The sequence below is a fragment of the Mus caroli genome, unplaced genomic scaffold (genome assembly GCF_978045245.1).
Source record: "Mus caroli unplaced genomic scaffold, Mus_caroli_1 scaffold_19, whole genome shotgun sequence".
In the NCBI taxonomy this organism is placed as follows: Eukaryota; Metazoa; Chordata; class Mammalia; order Rodentia; family Muridae; genus Mus; species Mus caroli.
This window is the reverse complement of record NW_028227274.1, coordinates 23,261,801-23,273,633: the sequence shown is the minus strand read 5'-3', so window position 1 is coordinate 23,273,633 and position 11,833 is coordinate 23,261,801. Positions and strand designations below refer to the sequence as shown.

At 41.9% G+C, this 11,833-nt stretch overlaps 1 long non-coding RNA gene across 2 annotated transcripts in view; it reads right to left on the bottom strand.

Annotated features, from left to right (window-relative positions):
* Positions 1-1,452: 1,452 nt before the first annotated feature.
* Positions 1,453-11,833, bottom strand: part of LOC115029844 (uncharacterized) — a 143,735-nt gene continuing 133,354 nt past the window's right edge. For both annotated transcript variants that reach the window (XR_015046033.1, XR_003835399.2), the window contains one exon: positions 1,453-1,664. This is a non-coding gene — a long non-coding RNA (uncharacterized LOC115029844). The remainder of the gene's footprint in view (positions 1,665-11,833) is intronic.

Below are 11,833 nucleotides of genomic sequence, written 5' to 3'. Positions count from 1 at the left end.
AAACATGAGTAAGAACACATGCTACATGCAAGCAGAGTCAGCAACAAGTATAATTAATCCCTGTGTATGGACCTATGATGACCTGTGCTCCAGGTTGTAGATCCCAGATAGAATGCTTTCCCTTAATCTATATACCTGAATGCACAGTGTACTCCAGTTGCTTGGAAAATTGCCTGGACCTGCAACTGACACTAAGAATAATAGATAGATAGATAGATAGATAGATAGATAGATAGATAGATAGATAGATAGATAGATGATAGATAGATAGATAGATAGATAGATAGATAGATAGATAGATAGATAATGTTGAAAAACTGACCTTTGGAAATCTGTTCCTACATCAGCTGGACATTTCTGATAAACATAAGCCAGAGGGCTATGCAACTAGAGAACAATGAGGAATCTATTGTTTGATAAAGATAGATGTGAAAAGTAAGAGCAAGTGGATATGATCAACAAGTGAAACAGAGAATCTTTAAAATGTATTCTTTACAAAGTGGTAGTAGGCTGAGCATGGTGGCACATACCTTTAATCCCAGCACTTGAGGGAGAGGCAGAGGCAGGGGCAGGGGCAGGGGCAGGGGCAGGGGCAGGGGCAGGGGCAGGGGCAGGGGCAGGGGCAGGGGCAGGGGCAGGGGCAGGGGCAGGGGCAGGGGCAGGGGCAGGGGCAGGGGCAGGGGCAGGGGCAGGGGCAGGGGCAGGGGCAGGGGCAGGGGCAGGGGCAGAGGCGGGCAGATCTCCATAAGTTTGAGGCCAGACTGGTCTACAAAGTGTGTTCCAGGACAGCCAAGTTTGCTAATACAGACAAATCCTGTCTGACAAAACAAAACAAAAAACATGGAATTGAGGATAGAGAAAGGGCTCTGCTCTTAAAGGATTGGCTAAAAACCAAAAAGATAAGGAGTGAAAGTGGTAACTTAATGAAAGAATGCCAAGCGTGAAAGGAGGGGCAAAATTTTAAAAATTAGGGAAAACTTTTTTTTTTAACTTGGAATGATGACTAAAAGAAAAGTGTGGCAATGGCCCTGATGATGGTGATGATCACAATGGTGTTGTTGATGATGGATGGATATCACAATGGTGACGGTGATGACAACCTTAATGATAATAATGGGAATGTTGATAGTGTTGGCAGTGCTGGTGCTGCTGCTCACAGTGACAATGGTGAGGACACACTATTAAGGGAAGGCCTTGCTCAAATTGAAACTAGTTAAGATTATAAAGACAGGCTGATCAGGCCATCAGTCAGTAAAGTCAACATTCAGAAGTATAAACATTAGACAGGTCCCAAGCATAAAGGACATTTCACAGGAGCAGGTATTGCTTAAAATTCTATTTACCCTCTTTTTTTAAATTGTTCTAAGGTGTCTGTTTAATTAGTTTTTAGCATCGCATATGGTTTATGGTCATCATTTTAACAGAGTTAAAAGTAAGAAAGTTTACCACAGTGTTGATTTGTAGACAAAAGGTCTAACTGCTCCAGATCTCCCAGCTTCTCCCTTGCCACATTCTGATTTAGCAGTGTCTCTGACCTGGTGGATTGCTTCTAAATCATATCACTAGGTTCCTTGAACTTGTATTGTGCAGAACTTCTCCCATAAGACAATCTCACTAGAGCTGAGAAATCACAACATTTCCCAGAGTTTCAGGTGTTAGATCATCTGATAAGAAATGAAAGACAAAAAAGAACATTATTAGCCTGGCAGTGGTGGTACAAGGTTTTAATCCCAGCACTTGGGAGGCAGAGGCAGGTTGATTTCTGAGTTCAAGGCCAACCTGGTCTACAGGGTGAGAGTCCCAGGACAGCCAGGGCTACACAGAGAAAACTGTCTCAAAAAAACAAAAAACAAAAACAAACAAACAAAAAAGAACATTGTTTTCTAGAAATGACTTTATCCTCAACAATCAAAACAATGCAAAAATGGAGGCTAAGAAGCTCACTTTTAGCCTTACTATGCCTCGTCCATGGTCAAGACTACAAGTTAAACATGAATGTAACCGCACTGAGAGAGATCCCCACAGAGACATAGCTTCTTCTTAAGCTGTGGGTCTTTGGTTAATATGCACATGGTGACTAGCTGTGGACTTCTTACCAGGCCCCGTGTGTCACCACCTTCCTTGCAACTTTTTCTAAATATACACAGTTAGTTCTCATGGAAGACAGGCTGACAGTGGGGCAGCTGTATTTATACCATCCTTTCCAATAGTATCACACACTCTGTGTCAGCTACATTAGAAGGGAAAAACTCGGAGATTACTGTCAGAGACTTCATAATGTAGGCAACTAATGGAAAGTAAATATTACCTAAAGTTCTAAAAATGTGGTGAGGCCGAAGTGGATACAAACATAGCATATGAAGAAATGATCTATTTTAGGGATGTTTCTATTTGTGGGAATTGCAATAAGTTGGAAGAGGGTGTGCCCTTTGAAAAAGATATTTTCTACAAAACCCTCCAGGATTTCATTTCTAACTTCTCTAAAAATATGAAATGTCTACCCTGCCAGGTCTCTCTCTCTCCATATCTCTCCATCTCTCTCCATCTCTCTGTCTCCTCACACACAAGCAAAAGACAGAAGACAGACAGAAAGAGAAAGAAAAGAAAGAAGATAAGAGATGCAGAAAAGAGAGACAGAATAAACGGGGTAGAAAGGACAGAAGACAAATAGTAATTTAGAGAGACAGAAGGAGGGGAAGAAAAGAAAGCAAGACAAAAAACCAGATTGAGAGACATAGAGAGATGGAGAGAGAGAGAGAGAGAGAGAGAGATTAAGGTTAAAAGCGTAGTTTGAAACATGAATGCTCCTGACTTCATTTTATCTAGTGTGACATGAACTACAAAATTATTCAACCTTCCTTTGATGTCCTTGACTTAAAGTGTGGGTAAACTGTGGCATTTACCAACTAGGGTTCTATAAGTATTCACTGTGGTTCTGTGTGCCATATGATCTTACTGTGTGCATTGTATTTCAGTAGCTAGATAGAAGAGTTGTTGATATTATAGGCCCCTAAGTGCCAAGAAAAGTATTTTCCATTTGCAAAATACTAAGTCCTTGATGTTATATTTTTCTTGGAAAAGGTAGACATACATTTGAAACACATGATAATAAGATTGTGGGTCTATCAGTACTTTAATACCATATATAGGTCCTTAGTAGTTAGACGCCTGCAACTCTCTACTTCTATATTGAAATCTCACTTATCCTATCCTGAGTGTAGTTTGTCAAACATGGAAACAGAATCAGAGCATCACAATGTGCCTGAAAGCATGACCTCAAAATATTTCCCCTCTGATACTGAGGCTTCCTGTAGTCATTGTGATATTGGGACAATAGAACCAGTGTTTGCCAAGTGGCTCCCTCTTCTCTCAGAGCTGTTTGTCAACAAGAAACAACTCTCAGAATAGTTTTGACTGCTGTATGAGCCTAGGACTTCCAACTCTATGTGTGATTGTCTCTAAGGGAAGGACAGACAACTGCATAGTGGTGCTGATCTTCACCCATACTCATGGTAGAATGAGAAACACTGACAGGTATTTTGTCTAATGCCACTTATTAGAATAATAAGGAACAGTGACAACATAATCATTCCTGATCATTTCAAAACACAGTCTCATCTGTGCTTGTGCTTAAAAGTAATTCGCAGTTCCTGTGCAGGGTGAGAATGGGGAGGGTTAGTCATTCTCTTCCTTCAAGGAAATGAGTGATATCTGGGAAATCCTGAGATGTTTCCTGATGGGTTCGGCAGAGGCTGGAGAAATCGTTAAGATCAATATACAAGATGGTCAGAAATTGAAAAGTAGATCAAATGTGGGTATGATCAAAGGCAAAGTTGTAAAGGCAATGGGTGCTGGTCTTGAGGAAGACGTTTCACACCAATGTGTGTATCTCATTGCATAGATTAGGTATATGAGGCTCATGTCCTTAGGAAAAGGAGAAAACAACTTGCTTAGTTTTTTAAATTATTGTTGATCTCAACTTGAATTGCCTCTAGGTTGTAGGCCCCTGTCTACTTTTTCCCTTACTCCCATTCTTTGGCTGCCATCTTCCCTCAACCCCTTAATTCTTTTCATTTTTCCATCTTTTTTATCCTCCCTGGAATTAAAGAAAGACTAAACATATAGCTCAAGTACCTAGAATGGGAGAAGCCTGTTCTCTCTGTCTGTCTCTCTCTCTCTGTCAGTCTCTCAGTCTCTCTGTCTCTCTCTGTGTCTCTCTCTGACTCTCTCTCTCTCTCTCTCTCTCTCTCTCTCTCTCTCTCTCTCTCTCTCTCTCAGGATCATTTCCATTGGTGCCATCTGTTTTCTGCCCTAGGACTGGAATCTTTCTTAGGAAATCCATCTGCTGGGTCATTGCTGCACCAAGAACATGAAATCCCAGTGTAAAAAACAGGAAAATCAAAGAGGAGGGAAATGACCAGAACTACAATAAAGAAAACCCCATTGTGGCTGGCTTGCTTGAATTCAGGGCTCTCAGTGCACATACAGTGCTGTGACATTAAGTAAAAACAAATACAAAAGAATGGAATCACTGAGGAGGAAAATGTCAGGCTGCATATGTAAATGCCACTTTCAGATAGGCATTCCTGGCTACTCCTTCCCAGCTGGCCCAGCAATGCTCACAACACAGAGATTTGAAGATAAACAGAAAAAAAGACTCTGCCTCCTGGGCCATCCCCTCTTCCAGGAATCTTTATAATCTTATCAGTTTGAATACCTATAGGAATGCTGGATGCCACTCCAGGAACTCTGAAATCTAAGACATGCATACATACACATTATGGGCTCACCCCAACTCAAACTTACCAAGGTAATCCTTGGACAACCATCTTTTATTGATTATTGCTTATGATAATTTTTATTTGTTAAGGTGTTTTATTAGTTTTAAATTAGCATAACAAAGTAGTGGGTTTTGTTGTGGCATGTGTGCATGCATGCGTGTGGACACTCATGCATGTGTGTGCTTGGTTATACTTTGTTCTTATTCCTGCCCTCCCCTTCTGTCTTCCCCAGTCCTCCTCCTCCCTCTTTCTGGCCCCTTTCCCAAATCATCCTTCTGCTTTCATGGTATCTGGTTTGTGTTACCCTATATTATGTCTCTCCACATTCCCTTTAGTACTTTTCCTTTTTTCCCTTTCCTTGTCTCCTATCTACCTTCATGTCTTACAAATATGTGTATGTGTATATGTGTACCACATACACATCTATATGAATGTAAAACTACATTCTTCATGAGTGAAAAACATGCAGTCTTTGTCTGAGTTTAGCCTATTTGCTTAGCATAATGATCTCCAGTTCTATCCATTTATCTGCAAATACCATGATGTCATGTTTTACAGTATGTAGAATTCTGTTGTAAATTTTCTGTTTTCCAAGATGCTACATGCAAAGGCTGTAAATCTCATTACAACATAATATATTGGCTAGTTTTGTAGTCAACATCACACAAATTAATATCATCTAAGAGGGACTGTCCATCAGGTTGACTGGATTCATCTGGGAGGGTCCAGCTCACTTTGAGCACTGCCACACCCAAGGGGTATGTGTGAGCAAATCATGGGTAACATGGTCTCTGTTATTTTTCCTGCCTCCTGGTTCCTGTCTTGTCTGAGGTTCTGCCTTGGCTTCTTTCAGGGATAAACTGTGATAGTTCAAGAGAAAGAAACTTTCAAGTATTCATCCACATCATATCTGTTAGATCATAGAATGGGGCTGGCTTACAGGGCTCTGCAGAATGCATCCATAGTTTCCTTCTAACATCCATCAAAGAGCTGTAGAAAGCAATGAGAAGTTCTTTCCATGGATCAACCCTCACTGGGAGTGCTCAGGGTAAAGATAAGGACTACAGCTCCCTGTATCCCACGACAGAGTGCAGAGCTGAGGGCCTAGAATCATCACACAAGAGGACCACCTCTAGGTCAAATAAAGCATCAGTAGGCCTGGTACATTCCCATCTCCTTTTATACTCCAGACCCTGGCTTCCCAAGGTCCACATCTTGGGGAAGACGCACTTGAGCTTTGTGACTCACATGTTCCATAACACTCTTAATGGTCACTAACTAACTCCGGCATCCTTCAGAGCCCCTTAAGGAATCCTCACAACATTTGAGGTGGTTTCTGCCTCATCTTTTAGTCACTCTTCTGTGCCACAAGCTGGCATGTGGTTTCTTCCCTTTCAAGTGTCTAGAAATACACACATCTAGATTTTAAGAAATAAGTCATCTTTCTTTCTAACTTCTGTCCCAAACTCAAGCCAAGATTTTCTGGCCTTCCATTTGGTTTGTTCTAGTTTTTTATTGTTTTCTTCCCTCCAACCTAACCTAGAAGAATTCCAGAACTTTACTGATCTTTTGTTGGGAGGATATTTTAGTTAAGATTTTACTGCTGTGAACAGACACCATGACCAAGGCAACTCTCACCCTACGAACTCTGCCTTGGGGTCCTTGCACCATCATGGCGTATTCCATGAGGATGAACCTAATGGCTGAAGACTGATGGTCAGAATTCCAACACTTGTATCTGATTAAACATTGTTTTGGGCTCTATGCAGTGTCATTGCAGCTCCCACACATTCTTTTAAGGTAAGCCACATCTCTTCTTCTTTTCATAAACCTAGCTGCTCTTGGACGAAGACTGTGAAACAGTTCCTCTCACTTGCTGCTGCCCTGGCCTCTAGTGCAAGTCTAAGTGCTCAGTAAGGAGCTCATTGCCCTGTAGGGAAAGTCACATTTGCACACAGAGGACCAAACCTTTAACTTCAGACCTGTCTAATTCCCTGCCAACTTTGGAAATTTCCTCTGGATTCTTTTTTTTTTAATTAGGTATTTTCTTCATTTACATTTCCAATGCTACCCCAAAGACCCCCAAACCCACCCCCACTCCCTTCCCGCCCACTCCCACTTCTTGGCCCTGGCGTTCCCCTGTGCTGAGGCATATAAAGTTTGCAAGACCAATGGGCCTCTCTTTCCACTGATGGCCGACTAGATCATCTTCTGAAACATATGCAGTTAGAGACATGAGCTCCGGGGGGTACTGGGTAGTTCATATTGTTGTTCCACCTATAGGGTTGCAGACCCCTTTAGCTCCTTGGGTACTTTCTCTAACTCCTCCATTGGGGGGCCCTGTGATCCATCCAATAGCTGACTGTGAGCATCCACTTCTGTGTTTGCTAGGCTCTGGCATAGCCTCACAAGAGACAGCTATATCAGGGTCTTTTCAGCAAAATCTTGCTAGTGTATGCAATGGTGTCAGTGTTTGGAGGCTGATTATGGGATGGATCCCCGGGTACCGCAGTCTCTAGAGGGTCCATCCTTTTGTCTCAGCTCCAATCTTTGTCTCTGTAACTCCTTCCATGGGTGTTTTGTTCCCAATTCTAAGAAGGAGCTAATCCAAGAACACATCAAAACAATCATCCTCCTGACCAAGTGGATTTCATGCCAGGGATGCAGGGATGGTTTAATATATGGAAATCCATCAACGTAATCCATTATATAAACAAACTCAAAGACAAAAACCACAGGATCATCTCCTTAGATTCAGAGAAAGCATTTGACAAAATCCAACACCCATTCATGATAAAAGTCTTGGAAAAATCAGGAATTCAAGGTCCATACTTAAACATGATAAAAGCAATCTACAGCAAACCAGTAGCCAACATCAAAGTAAATGGTGAGAAGCTGAAAGCAATCCCACTAAAATCAGGGACTAGACAAGGCTGTCCACTTTCTCTGGATTCCTTACACTTTTACTTTCACATGTATAAGCCAGGGTTAATAGTACTTCTATCTCAAAAGCATCATAGTAAATTTTGATGCCACCCATTATCAATGCTTGCCTTTCCTGTTCTCTCATCTTCCTTGGGCTGTTACAGCATCACCTAACCTGTCAGAATACTCCTTCTACATGCCCCCATGAACAGTGTTTAAGACCATAATGATAAGATCTATAAAAAAACTCCCATCCTTCTCTTGTCTCTATTCTCCTGTCTCTCCAGCAACCCCAAAAGGCAGCTGACTCCCTGAGGACACAGTCCTCAGCCATGGACACAGCCATGGAGAGTATTGCATAAATATTTGTAGACAGAGTGAGCAATCATTGTACTGCTTGTTGTACTGTTTGTTGAAAGAGGGAATTATACAGGACTGTGCTTTTTGTGGGTGAGATTCACAAAGGCCTCAGGATATAATCTCACAGATGTCAAAACCCTCTCACTCTACAATAGTAAATAATCCATACATATTTAATTGTATATAGAAGTGAATTGAACAATACCTAAATCCACATTTTCAGACAATGCCCAGAATATATGTTCAAATAAATTCGTGACTGTACACTGAATCATGAGGCAGTATACGTAAGCCCCTAGAGGATCAGTGATGAGGAAGGGTCAGACAGGGACAGTTGCTCTTTTGGGCTGGCCAGGGAAGAGCACTCATTACCACCCACATGGTAGTGGATCTGCACCCTTCAACTGCCTGAGAGAGTATGTTAATTTCTGTGGGACTTCAGAGGCCCCATAACTCTTGGAGATTAATAAGAATCTGGGAAGTATCTGTCTTTGCCGGCTGCTTTCATTTGCGCAGTAATAAAGCTCGCCTTTCTTGTTTAATAAAAACAATGTGGAAACAAATGGTTCTGTGCACAGAGGAACTTTAGAGAAATGAATTCAGCCGCACGGAAGGAAGTGCTCCATCACACTGCCAGCTCCCAAACCTTCAAAGGAAACCATGCTTCCTCTTCCTCCTGCCTCCCCATGCTCACAAATACCACCCCACATTTTGGTGGTGCACCTATTCTACACTATTTTGGTGTACTAGACCAGTGGGCAGAATGAACCAGTCCTCTGCCTCTGCTGGAAGGCACTTGTAATGTAAAACGGGAAGCCAAAGCTAGGCTCCTGAAGCTGGTGAAGCTAAGAGATTGGGAACAGCCCAGCCTCTGGCTAGCCACAATCACACTGTGGAAGAACCAGTTTTTCTAAAAAGGAAAAGCTGATGGAAGGGGGGGCGGGGGGGAAGGAGAGCTCTGAAGAACAGTTCACAGGCACCACCAAGGCAGGGATCACTAATGGGTTCCAGAGAATAACTGCAATTTCATCCCTCGTCCACTTGTTCATTCATCCTGTTTAGAAAGAGTCCAGAAACATCAAGCAATCCCACCCTACTTCCTCAGCCCCTGAGCTCCAGCAATCACTTAACAAGCTGCATGGGCTCAAACAGGGTTCAAATGTTTCATCTCTTTTCTCAAATGAAGATGCTGAGGTCCTAGCAAATACTCATCATAGAACAAGAGGCTGGTTAGAATGCTTTATTTCCTCTTTGAGGTCCTTTGTGATCACCTGGCAAATGGTACCAATGCTGATGGGGAATGCATGGCATGTAGAATTGGAAGAAAGAGCACTTGAGCAACCCCCCACTATGGGAGAGCCCAGGAAATATAGGATTTATTAACTGCCTACTGTGTGCCCTGCCCTGTTGGCCATCATCCCCAGGGGGACACATGAATCACAGTAATGAATTAGAACCTCATTAAATTAGACAAGTCGGGGGTCTGGCCTATCTGCATTAATGAAGATCTGATTTATTAACTATCTTTAAAGAAATGCAGTTTTATTACTTTCAAGTATAAGCATTGATTCATATCAACTGCCAACAAGCATTGCCAAGTGGAGGTCCTGATGGCCCTGCCTTAACGAAAAGATAAGATTAATTTGTAATTAACAGCATCCATTTGCATGGAAACAATTAATGGGCTAAAGCCCTCATAAAAACAGTGCAATCTATTAACTAGATTAATAATGCACCCCTTAGAATCTAGGATAACTTATTAGTTTTTTTCCAGAGAAGGCAAAGGTCAGATTTCCAGGGGCTTGAGAGCTGTGCTGAGCCCAGAGAAAATTATAAAGATGTCCAAGCTTGTTTCCAGGGTCCCTAGTTCCCTTATCACTTGCCCCTCTCAGTCTTGCAGCTTGTGTTTATTAGGGAAATGGCAAGGCACTTAAAAATAGACATATGTGTATGATGACCTTTGACCTCCAGACACTTCCAAGAATGCAAGGAAGATAAGACATGCTCACACTAAAGTATAAGGAAGATGAGCAAGCACTGGATGAGGGAAATGCTTTAACTCCCAAGGGTTAGCTAGTTATGCTGGCCACTGTGCAGAATATTCTCGTATTTATGTTACAAGGTAAGCAACCCTGCAAAGCAGCCATTATAATTTTCCTACTCCATGAATGAAAAGATTGAGACACTTTGTCCCTCTTGTTTTGTCTTCATGTACACAGGTGATAGCTGAACTTAAAAAAAATGGCCCCAAAATGAACCTGCTGTGTGGACATTCTCTCTTGAATTAAGTTTCACTCTATGGCTTACACATGAACAGCAAAGTAGAGCTGTGACTTATATGTCTATGTCACAAGAAACATCTGCCAAGACATCTTAATATGCATATTCTTCATGGAGTAAGCCACTGTGAGAAGTGTGACTACACTGAGACTTAGACTATGTGGGGAAGCCCAAGCCTGCCGTATGGAAATCAGTGAAGAAAGAGATGTGCCTAGGTAGTTATCAGTGATTCTAGAAACTTCTGTGGAAATAGTAGGTATCTCCAAAGACTATGTGTAAGCGTGATCCCTGGTGTGCCAAGTTTCAGTAGACTCTAACGCTGGTAAGTACATGACTATAAATGTAAGAAATGCCCCCAAATAGGCTGTGACCGACTCTTTTGCCTGTCTTTGGGACCCTTTTCCTCCTACTGAGTTGCCTGATTCAGCTGTAATACGAGGGGGGGAGTGCCTAGTCTTATTGCAACTTGACATGCCATATTTGGTTGATATCCATGGGAGGCCTGTCCTATCCATGGGAGGCCTGTCCTTTTCTTTGGGGAAATGGAGCAGGAGTAGGTTGGGGAGCAGAGGCAAAAGGCAGAGACGGGAGGAGAAACTGTGGTCAGGATATCACATATGAGAGAAAAAAACTTTTTAAAAAAATTAAAAGTAAAAGAACCAGTTTCAAAAAAACAAAACAAACATTCAAAAACAAAACAAGAACAAAAGAAAAGAAAAGAAAAGAAAAGAAAAGAAAAGAAAAGAAAAGAAAAGAAAAGAAAAGAAAAGAAAAGAAAAGAAAAGCAAGCCCCTAACCAAGGCTCACAACCACCATCCTCTCCTAAACAAACCCATATGTCTGCTGTTTCTTGTGCTTCTCCTCCATAGACATGTAGAACTCTCCCATCAGGACCACATTCTGAAGTCAAAAGCAGAGCCATCACACCATGCCAGCAGCTAGTGCTAGCAACTGATGTGAGTTCAAGTCTCTGCATTGGAAAGCCCCAAAGAGGCCTATTCCTTCATTCTGTTTCCTGTCCTCTAACTATGGAATTTAGCATGTAAGCAGTCTCTAATTACTAGGATCCTCTCCAGTTTCACAATCAGAATCCATGAGAGAAAACCTTCAGAGAGAACAAGGAGAAAACCTAATACCCTCAAAAGCCACATCCATGCCTATTTGTGGCTGTTGTGATTCCTAGTCAGACTTCTTTCTTTCTGACATGAATCCTAGCAGCAGTGTCTGCTCTTCAAGTTCATGTAGTGCCTTTTCTCTGGTCTCCTATTGCCTTCTGCATGTATGAAATTTGGACTCGTGAGATATTCTGGTGCTAAATTTTATTTGAGACCTAGGCAAGTGTCATGCTGAACTTAGCCTACACAATCTATACGTTAGATGACATTGCCTCCCATCAATGAGTTTCTGTCTTTAAATTCCTTTTTGGTTACCTTTCCCAACCTTAGAGTCATCTGGTCCTAATATTACCAGCCAAAAAAGCTGAGACC